This window comes from Silene latifolia, chromosome 2, assembly GCF_048544455.1.
Source record: "Silene latifolia isolate original U9 population chromosome 2, ASM4854445v1, whole genome shotgun sequence".
NCBI lineage: Eukaryota > Viridiplantae > Streptophyta > Magnoliopsida > Caryophyllales > Caryophyllaceae > Silene > Silene latifolia.
Window position 1 is genome coordinate 167,382,766 of NC_133527.1, and position 12,219 is coordinate 167,394,984.

Genomic DNA, 12,219 nt, shown 5'->3' on the forward strand with positions numbered 1-12,219 from the left:
TCACGTCAGAGGATTTACCCAATTTAGGGTAAATTATAATATGACAAACATGAGAAAGAGTTTACATGAGCTCCATTCTTTGCTTGCGCAAGCAGAGATGGACATGGGATTGAGTGGGAGTACAAGAAAAGATGTGCTTGCGATTAACGTGAAGGGGAAGAAGCAGTTTAAGAGGAACGCAGGTGTTAGAACACATTGGATTGATGATGCCAAGTCCCTTTGTTATTTGATTGTTTGCTCTTAGTTGAAATAATTAGTGATTGAAGCAATCAAATGGACTTTCAACAATGATTCAATATGATCAAGCTAATCAAGGAAGTCAAGACAACGATATTTTCCAAGCCTTAGTCGACATATGTAAGAGTAAGTGTAACATTCTCATTTAAGTCAAGTAATGGCAAAACCATGCAACAGTACGCTGTACTGTGGTTTCTGGTACTATCATACGGAGGAGGAATTTCAACCAAATGTTTTTAAGTGTCAAAACTTTGCAAATTTTAAACCTTAAACATTTGAATTTTCAAAAGCTTGAAAATAATCTGAAATTTTGGAGTCACAAGCCCACTTGTCTAAGCCTCTAGATTTGTGCAAACACTTTTTACTAAAATGGCAAAGAAGACTTGTCAAACTTCTAAAGTAAGAAAAGCTTTTTGCCATTTTGGTAAATTGTCACATGTTGAGTGTAGAAGCTTAAGTTTTCTGATTTCTTAAGCCCCAAGCCTATAGCCTAACACTTACCATCACTCAAAGCTATCATTTTAATATTGGATTAAATCTTTCTAAGTTGTACTTACCTAAGACTAAATCCACTATAAATAGAGTGTCTTAGTCACATTTATTTCTCAAGACTTCCAAAGCATTTATTGTAAAAACCTTGCAAATCATTTGTGCATTTAAAGCTTTGTTCTTCAAGTGTTTGCAAAACATTTTTCTGATTTTAAGTCTTCAAAATTATTTTCGAAAAAGCTGTAAAACCTCCAAGTATCAGTTCGCTGTACTGTGACATAATGAGTTTGTTCCATGATTCTCGTGTTAGATCTTCATTGTAATCTCCATGTTCATTTAAGTGAACCCTTGAGATTCAAGATTCTGTAACACCTTGAGATAGAACCCATAAACTCTTGAAGCGGAGTAGCTTTAAGTTTGAGTGCAACCGGAGTAGGTTGGCGAGTTATTTTCATTGTAAGGGGTTTAGTAAGTTTGAGTAAATTTCTAAACAAGCAATAAAATAACGGTTGGACGTAGGCCTCGGAGTAGAGGCTGAACCAATTTTTAAAATGTCGTTTGTTTGTTCATTTACTTTTACGTTCATCCACTTTGCTATTTCTCGCATGTACCTAATCAAGCTCTGTGTCACAGTCACCTATACTGTTACATAGAACTGCTGTACCTTCTTGTGAACTTACATTCAATTAAGTTTCTCAAGTCTTGTACTTCTTTATTCTTAGCTTAAAGTAACTAATTAACTAAGTTAAGGATAAATTTTTTAAAAGGTACACCTAATTCACCCCCTCCCACTCTTAGGTGTTAATCGTTCTTAACTCTTCAATTGGTATCAGAGCCTCGTGCTCTTGATATTGGTTAAATCCAAAGAGTTGATCCTATAGTTATGGACGATTCAAAACACATTAAGTATCCCATTTTCAAGGGAGAAAACTATGCCTAGTGGAAACATCGCATGGAGCACTATGTCAAAAGTGCGGACTATGAATGTTGGTTAATCATTCAAAAGGGTCCCCTCAAAATCGAAGTGACTAATGCTGATGGCACTAGCTCCTTGAAAAGTGAGGATAAGTATGTTGAGGCCGACTATAAGAAAATCGAGAAAAACTCTAAGGCCATGTCCATTCTTCAATATGGGATCGGTGACCAAGAGATTAATCGTATATCTGGATGTGGTTCGGCCAAAGAGATTTGGGACACCCTAAGCCTTGCTTATGAGGGAACGTCACAAGTCAAGAAATACCGTATTGATCTTCTCATGCAACAATATGAGATGTTCTATATGGAACGAGATGAGTCAATTAATAGTTTGTCTTCACGTTTTTCTAGTATTGTCAATGACCTTAAGAGTTTAGGTAGGAGTTTTCAATCCGAGGATTTAGTCCGTAAAATCCTTCGTAGCCTAACTGAAAAGTGGCAACCGAAGGTTACGGCTATTGAGGAAGCTAAGGACCTTTCATTGCTCACCCTTGATGAACTTATGGGCTCACTTATGGCTCATGAGTTAACTCTCATGAAGCGTTCTAGTGAAAGCTCTAAAGGGAAAGGACTCGCTCTTAATGCTCTCTCAAGTGATGAGGAGGATGAAGATGATGAGTTTGCAATGTTCACTAAAAACGTTGTTGGCATGATCAATGGTCGAAACTCTCACAGGTATAGCAACAACTCTAGTAAACGCCGTTTTCCTAAGAGAAGATCTAACTCCACTATTGGTTGCTTTAAGTGTGGCGACAAAGGTCACCAAATCAAGGAATGCCCAAAGTGGAACGATATCAAATCTAAGGAAAAACGTGACTTTGCAAAACGTGATTACAAAAACAAAGTAATGACTGCTATTTGGGGCATGTCTGATTCTGAAGAGGACGATGTCCTTGAGGATGAATTAGACGGCAAACTTAGCATCTCGTCCAGTTCCTCAAAAATTGCTTCCAAATCATCAAAGAAAGAAGACATCAAGTGTCTTATGGCTCACTCCGCAGATTCAGACTCTGATTCAGACCATGAGGTAATTAAGCTCAAGAAAAAGGTTCGATCTTTCTCTAAAGACAAAGTTTGTCTCCTCCTAGATCAATTTATAGATAAATGTCGTGTCCAAACTAATAAGTTGGAAGCTATGCAAATCGAAATTGAGGACATAGCTGAGGAAAATGTAGTCCTAAAAGAAAGTCTAAATGAGAATGATCAACCTAGTTCCATGTTGAGTCTTGAGAAAGAAATAAAAAAGCTTCGAAAACAAAATTTGTTTCTAGCCAACAAAATTGATGAAACCGGTGCAACAGATCCCTGCACTGTTGCATCCAGTTCTAACAAAGGAAATGTGTCATCATTAACTCAAGAACGTGACCAACTTTTGATTGACTTAGCTACTCGTAACAACGAAAAGGACAATGTTGTTAAAATTGCTGAAATGTTAAATGATGAGTCTAGTCATGTCAAAAGTGCCTTAGAACGAGCTCAAAAATCAAATGATGACCTTCTTGCTCAAATTGAGATGTTAAAAAGAGCTGAACAGACTCATGCCATAGAGGTCTCTACTGTGGCATCTGAGTCGAGAAAAGAAGTAGATACTCTCACGAAATTAGTGTCTTCTTTAACTAAGGAACGTGACACTCTTCTAGCTGACCTCAAATTATGTCAAAGGGATAATAAATAATTGGAACAAATTGGGATGTTACTTAGTCACGAAGCAAGACTTGCAAAACAAGCTTTCGACAATTTAGGTAAATTGAATCTTAATCATCTTGCTAAAATCGAAACATTGACTAAAGAGCTAGATGAGGCTAAGATGTTCTACTTAAAATGGGAAGGAAGTCAGAATGTTTTGGAGTTTCTCTTGAAACAATCACAAGAATATGAAAAATTTGCAAAGAATGCTGGACTTGGTTTCAAATGCAACAAAGAGCACACACTTTGTTGCACTCGAAACCAGGATCCAAGTCAAACTGACTTCCGAAGAAGAAAGTATGCTGGTCTTCCTGAGTACATCATTTGTAACTACTGTGGCAAAACAGGTCATGAGTTTAATGGTTGTGACAAAAGAGTCCGTGACTTAGAAAGAAACACTAAAAATGCTAAACAAGTGTGGATAAAGAAAGAGGAAGTAAAAAAGGTCGTTGTCAAGAAGGAGCCCAAACTTGTTTGGGTTTCTAAACTAAATGTTTGATTTCTTATAGGCATTAGTGAGGGGCAGCAGCAATTGGTACTTAAACAGTGGATGCTCTCGTCACATGACGGGAGATGAAAACCAATTCCTCTCGCTAGAAGCCTACGATGGTGGCATGGGGACTTTTGGCGACAACAAGAAAGGTGAAATCATTGGTATTGGAAAAGTTGGTAAGTCAAAGTCATTATGCATGGACAAAGTGTTGCTTGTTAAAGGTTTGAAACACAATCTCTTAAGCATTTCACAACTATGTGATCGAGGTAATATTGTTGAATTTCTTGCTAGTGAATGTAGAATCATCAATGGAAAAACTAGAGAACTCATACTTGAAGGTAAACGTGTCAAAGATGTCTACATGACTAACTTATATTCATTGTCGGGTCAATCATTATCATGCATGAGTGTTCAAAAGAACGACCCTTGACTTTGGCACAAACGACTTGGTCATGTAAATGCTAAGACACTTAACACCCTCAAGAGACTTGATCTAGTTGACGGCATTCCTAACATTAAGTTTGAATTTAAATCACTTTGCGATGATTGTGTTAAAGGAAAACAAGTTAAATGCTCATTTAAATCCAAAAAGGTTGTTAGCACTTCCTTACCTCTTGAACTCATTCATATTGATTTATGTGGTCCCATGCGAGTTGTGAGTAGAGGTGGAAGTCGTTTTATTTGTGTCATTGTGGATGACTTCACAAGATTTGTTTGGCTTCTTTTCTTAAGTTCTAAGGATCAAACATTTGATGAGTTCTTAATTTGGGTCAAAAAGGTTCAAAACAAATTTGGTTATAAACTTGTCTCATTGAGATCCGACCATGGAACCGAGTTTGAAAACTCGTCATTTGACTCTTATTGTAATGAGAATGGTGTTAGTCATAACTTCTCGGCCGCAAGAACCCCACAACAAAATGGGGTTGTGGAACGAATGAATTGAACTCTTGAAAATATGGCTAGAACCATGCTCATTAGCTCTAAAGTTCCTAAGAATTTTTGGGCCGAAGCCGTAAACACATCTTGTTATATTTACAACCGTGTCATGATTAGAAAAATCATTGAGAAAACTCCCTATGAACTATTACGAGGAAGAAAACCTAACCTTTCACATTTAAAATGCTTTGGTAGTAAATGCTTTGTGCACAATAATGGAAAAGACAACCTTGGCAAATTTGATGCTCGTAGTGATGAAGGAGTTTTTGTTGGTTATTTCGATCATAGTAAAGCCTATAAGGTTTATAACAAAAGGACTATGAAAATGGAAGAAAGCGTTCATGTAATATTTGATGAATCTAGTCTTTTTGTGTCAAACACACAGGTTGATGATGAGGATGATGAATATGATGACGATTTTGAGATTGGTTTGATACGACATGATATGGATCAAGTGGTAGAAGAGGCTGAGCAACAGTTGGAGCCACTGTTGCATGAGGAGGATGTCCAAAACTCAGGGGGAAGTAATCGTCCTCCTACACAAGATGATGCTACCTCATCCAGGGGAAACAAGGATGGTGAAGAACAGCCCAATCTAAACATAAATGAACCACAATCACCTCCTTCAAACAATCTTCATGCAACAGTCCCCCTGATCTTTGCAGTGCATTTAACAAACCGAATCCTCTAACTCACTTATCCCCAAGAAATGGAAACACCAAAGCTCACATCCTTTATCAAACTTAACCAGTGACCTAACCTCTAGAATAAAAACCAGATCATCGCTTCAAAATTTCTGTGCACACAATGCTTTCATCTCAAAAATCGAACCAGACCATGTCACAAAGAGCCTTGATCGATGAATCTTTGGGTGATTGCAATGCAAGAGGAATTGGAGCAATTCGAAAGAAACAAGGTATAACATCTTGTCCCTAGGCCCTCCCAACGTACATTAATTGGTACACGGTGGGTCTTTCGCAATAAGTTAGATGATGTTGGAGAAATCGTAAGGAATAAAGCTAGACTAGTGGTGCAAGGTTTTAACCAACAAGAAGGAATTGATTACGATGAAACCTTTGCACCGATAGCTAGGCTTGAAGCCATACGAATGCTTGTAGCTTTTACGTCTTTTCAAGGTATAAAGCTTTTTCAAATGGATGTCAAAACCGCATTTTTAAATGGATACCTTGATGAAGAAATGTTTGTTGAACAACCTCCGGGCTTTATAAACAACGAGTTTCCTAACCACGTTTTAAAACTAGATAAAGCACTCTATGGTTTAAAACAGGCTCCTAGGGCTTGGTATGATAGGCTTTCAAAGTTTCTATTGGAAAATGGTTTCATACGTGGGTCCGTGGATAAAACATTGTTTATCAAGTCACAAGGAGATGAACTGTTGCTTGTGCAAGTATATGTCGATGACATTATTTTTGGAGCAACTAACAATGTTCTTTATAAGTACTTTTCTGATTTGATGACTTCGGAATTTGAAATGAGTATGATGGGAGAACTTGGATTCTTTCTTGGTCTTCAAATCAAACAATGTGAAAATGGAACGATGATTCACCAACAAAAGTACTTAAAAGAAATGCTAAGTAAGTTTGGGTTGACTAATTCTAATCCTATGCCTACACCAATGGTGTCTAAAGTCAAGCTTGACAAAGACGAAAACGGTAAGAGCATTAGTGAAAAGGTATATCGAGGTATGATTGGTTCCTTACTTTACTTAACCGCTAGTCGACCCGACATACAATTTAGTGTGTGTGCTTGTGCCCGTTTCCAAGCAAATCCTAAAGAATCTCATTTCAAAGCCGTCAAACGGATTTTTAGGTATTTGATTGGAACACAAGGGCTATATCTTTGGTACCCAACTCACTACGAACTTGATCTTGTAGGTTTTTCGGATGCGGACTATGCCGGTGATACATTGGATAGGAAAAGCACTTCGGGCATTGCTACTTTCCTAGGACCGTGTCTCATTTCATGGGCTTCTAAGAAGCAAAACACCGTTGCATTGTCCACGGCCGAAAGTGAATATGTGAGTGCCGCTCTATGTTGTGCACAAATTCTTTGGGTACGTCAACAATTGCATGATTATGGCCTTACTTTCGAGACTACCCCTATTTTTTGTGACAACACTAGTGCAATTAATATATCAAAGAATCCTATACAACACTCACGAACTAAACACATCGACATACGACATCATTTTCTACGTGATCAAGTTGAGAAAGGTCATATTTGTCTAAGCTTTTGTAAAACGGAAAATCAAATTGCGGACATTCTTACAAAACCGTTAAAAAGAGAACAATTCGAAAGACTTCGGTCGGAAATTGGTTTATTAGGTGACATACCGCTAAATTAAATTACTTTTTCCAATGATTGATTAGAGGGAGGATTTACATGTAATTATATTTTAGTTAATATGGTTTAATGCATGCAAATGTCGAACAAAATAAAATTAACAATTGTCTATGTGCACTTGAGTTATTTTTGCATTGAGCTTCCCAAATCACTTTATGTCCCATCATACCTAAAGCCTACACCCTAGCCTCACTCTCTCAACACTCAACCGTCCTCTCACCTTGATTAATCACACCAACCCCTCATTTATTTCCATGTTTCCACTAACACTCCCTATTACCCACTAAACAAAAAACCACCCCTCACCTTTTTTTCGGATTCCCAAAATCGTCAACACCCTTTCCCTTTTCCACTCTCTTAAAATGCCTCCAAAGTTTTCAAAAGAAGTTCTTCAACTCAGAAATACTTTCAATCCAAAATATATTGCCAAGAAGAAAATGGCTCCTAAAACCACTGCCAAACCAAATGAGATCATCTCTGCCACTGCCAAGCCAACCGTTGCACGAAAAAAGACAACCGCCAAAAGGGGCGGCGGTCGTGGCAGAGGTGGTAGAAGTAGGAATCCTCCTATATCTCTACAATTAGATGCTGCGGTGGACTATGACACCGATGAGGAAGACTCCGGTTCTAAGGGAACCAAAAAGGATGAAGACATTCGAAAATCAAGTGATGTTGTCAAAACAAATGAAAAAGGGGATCACTCAAGTGAGATGAAAGAGGGGGAACTTGAAAGAGAGAAATCAAAAGAGGGTAAAGAAAACAAAGAAAAATCAGAGGGAGACAATGAAAAATCAAAAGAAAGTGAGGAAAAATTAGAGGGAGACAATGAAAAATCAAAAGAAAGTGAGGAAAAATTAGAGGGAGACAACGAAAAATCAAAGGAAAGTGAGGAAAAATCAAAAGAAAATGAAGGGGACTCAAAAGAAGAGGAAAAGAAGGAGAATAGTGAAAATGAAAATGATGCTACTGAAAAGAATGATGATGATGTGCTGTTGAAAGATTTGGTGAGTGAAAATTTAGAGAAGGATGAGATGAGTAAAATTGATGCAACTGTGGGTTCCACTGTTGAAGAAGAAATCGGTCCCAATGCTGAAAAAATTAATGAAGTGGTAGTTGATGTTGAGGATCATGGTGATGCCAATGAGATGTTTGATGATGGGTTTGATCCATTATTTTCGAAACCGGCATCAAGAACCCGGTCCAAGCGGAAGATGCTTGAGATCTTCGGTGATGATGATGATGATGTGACACCGGAAGCATCCCCTCCAAAACCCAAAGTCACTCAAAGGAAAAGAGGATCCGGATCAAAAACCAAAGCACCCAAACGGGCTCGTTATCATCGGGATTTGCCAAGTATAGATGAGAATGAGATCATTGAGGAGAAGGTTCCACTCAACATATGCATGGACCTTGTTATTGCTCCTTATGCCGAATCATTCAAGAATGACATCCTCAACCATCTTAGTTCTCTCGATCTTCCGGAGGAGATCTTCAAGATATGCCACGGTATGGTGATTTGTTGCTTCCACAGTGGAAGGCGTTATAAGAAATCTTGGTATGACACCTCTCTTGCTTTTAAATACTTCAAAGAGGCTATGTATGCACAGGGTTGGGTGAATTTGTTGGACAAATATAGTCCCATGTACCTGTCCGAAATCATCCAATTCTATGCAACTGTCAAGGTAGATGTTGAATCTGGAACTCTCTCTGCCTTTATAAATCAGAAACCCTTTGTCCTTACAATCAACCAACTTGCTGCCCATCTGGACATATGTGATGTCGGGCTTACCTCCTTTCCCAAACGTGATTGGGGTGAAGTTGACGAGGTTACCTCTACCCAGGTCATGAAGGTTCTTCGACCTCATGATGACGATGGCCCAACCAACATATATGCCTTTGAATTAACCGCACCTATCCGGTTCATCTTTAACCTTGTTTTTCGTAACCTAGTCCCTTCCAACAATAGCCGTGGGAGATGTTCTCTCCTTGATATGATCCTTATTCATCACATTGTCAAGCACAAACCCATTAACCTTCCTCGCCTTATGTTTCACCGAATTCTTGAGATGTCCACTGAGTTCCAAAGCGGCAACTTTGACAAAAATGCCGTGGTCCCTTATGGTATGTGGCTCTCAATCATCTTTATAAGGGAGGGGTTAGTGTTGAAAGGAAGCCCTGCAATTGAAAAATTGAGTGATGAAATGACACCGGGCCTTCTTTCTCGGATGAGCTTGGAGATTAAGGATGGGAAATTGGAAAGGAAAAATCAGTCGGGTTCTACAGCAGGTTCTACTGTTGAATTGGGTGTGGTGCTCGCAAAGTTGGATGAACTTCTTGGAATTGTCAATCGGTTGGTCAAAGAACAGGGCAAGCTAAGGGATGAGGTGGGTGATCTTCGCACTATGAATGAATATCTACTTGAACGTCTTCAAATCACCAAGTCGAATGCCTCCTAAGCTCATGCCTCCTTAACCCGTCTCTCTTTATGAACTTTGGCTCTTTGCTGTTTTTTAAAGACACTCTCTTGCACTTTCCGATGTTTGTTTTTTATCTTGCTTGAACTATTTGTGTGTGTTTAAATCGTGTTGCTTGACTTTTGGACATGTTTTATCCTCCTTTAACGATGTCAAGAGGGGGAAGTAGTCTAATTATGCTATGTGTGATCTTCTAACTCTTAGGCTAACGTCCACCTTAATTATGTCTTAGCTCTCATGATTAGATGTTTTACTTTGGCCAAGCATGTTGCACCTTTCGACTACCTTGATCATGTTTATTAATTATGTTTATGTTGAATTGACCAAAGACCGACTAACCATGGGCTAAGGGGGAATATCACACATGTTTGGACTTGTCATCATCAAAGGGGGAATTTGTTAGAACACATTGGATTGATGATGCTAAGTCCCTTTGTTATTTGATTGTTTGCTCTTAGTTGAAATAATTAGTGATTGAAGCAATCAAATGGACTTTCAACAATGATTCAAGATGATCAAGCTAATCAAGGAAGTCAAGACAACGATATTTTCCAAGCCTTAGTCGACATATGTAAGAGTAAGTATAACATTCTCATTTAAGTCAAGTAATGGCAAAACCATGCAACAGTACGCTGTACTGTGGTTTCTGGTACTATCATACGGAGGAGGAATTTCAACCAAATGTTTTTAAGTGTCAAAACTTTGCAAACTTTAAACCTTAAACATTTGAATTTTCAAAAGCTTGAAAATAATCTGAAATTTTGGAGTCACAAGCCCACTTGTCTAAGCCTCTAGATTTGTGCAAACACCTTTTACTAAAATGGCAAAGAAGACTTGTCAAACTTCTAAAGTAAGAAAAGCTTTTTGCCATTTTGGTAAATTGTCACATGTTGAGTGTAGAAGCTTAAGTTTTCTGATTTCTTAAGCCCCAAGCCTATAGTCTAACACTTACCATCACTCAAAGCTATCATTTTAATATTGGATTTAATCTTTCTAAGTTGTACTTACCTAAGACTAAATCCACTATAAATAGAGTGTCTTAGTCACATTTATTTCTCAAGACTTCCAAAGCATTTATTGTAAAAACCTTGCAAATCATTTGTGCATTTAAAGCTTTGTTCTTCAAGTGTTTGCAAAACATTTTTCTGATTTTAAGTCTTCAAAATTATTTTCGAAAAAGCTGTAAAACCTCCAAGTATCAGTTCGTTGTATTGTGACATAATGAGTTTGTTCCATGATTCTCGTGTTAGATCTTCATTGTAATCTCCATGTTCATTTAAGTGAACCCTTGAGATTCAAGATTCTGTAACACCTTGAGATAGAACCCATAAACTCTTGAAGCGGAGTAGCTTTAAGTTTGAGTGAAACCGGAGTAGGTTGGCGAGTTATTTTCATTGTAAGGGGTTTAGTAAGTTTGAGTAAATTTCTAAACAAGCAATAAAATAACGGTTGGACGTAGGCCTCGGAGTAGAGGCTGAACCAATTTTTCAAATGTCGTTTGTTTGTTCATTTACTTTTACGTTCTTCCACTTTGCTATTTCTCGCATGTACCTAATCAAGCTCTGTGTCACAGTCACCTATACTGTGACATAGAACTGATGTACCTTCTTGTGAACTTACATTCAATTAAGTTTCTCAAGTCTTGTACTTCTTTATTCTTAGCTTAAAGTAACTAATTAACTAAGTTAAGGATAAAATTTTTAAAAGGTACCCTAATTCACCCCCTCCCCCTCTTAGGTGTTAATCGTTCTTTACTCTTCAGTAGGTAAGAAGCCCGTTCAGGTGGAGGGCAAAGGTAAAGCAATTGCGAATTGCTCTACCAAGCCTAAACCTATAAAGGGTAATCCTCTTAAAGATACTTGTAATTATTGTAATAACAAGGGACATTGGAGACGTAATTGTACAAAGTACCTGGATGACATAAAAGCTAGCATTGTGAAGCCGACATGTAATTTCTCAACCGAATGTTTTATGATAGACATAAATTATGCTTCAAATACAACTTGGGTATTATATACTGGTTGTGGTTCTCACTTGTGTAATCATTTGCAGGGCCTAAAATGCATAAGAAAGCTAAACAAGGGTGATGTCGATCTCCGAATGGGAAACGGGTCTAAAGTAGCTGCCGTCTCAGTAGGAACTTATGTACTTAGTTTAGCTTCGGGGTTGGAGTTGCATCTTAATAATTGTTATTTTGTACCAACGCTATCTAGAAATATAATATCCGTATCTGTGTTAGACACAGAAGGGTTGTATATAGTCAAGCTATTTCAATCAATGGTATTTATATTCTAGACACTTGCAACGATGTTTATCATTTAGATAATAAAAGACTCAAAACAGGTGATCCCGATCAATCTTATTTATGGTATTTTCGATTAGGACACATTAACGAGAAACACATTAAAAGACTAGTGTCGACTGGTATAATTAAACCTTTTGATTTCGAATCATTTGGTACATGCGTATCTTGTCTTTTTGGTAAGATGACTCGTTCACCTTTTCTAGGAAAAGGATCTCGAGCTAGTGAGTTATTGGATTTAATACATACTGATGTATGTGGTC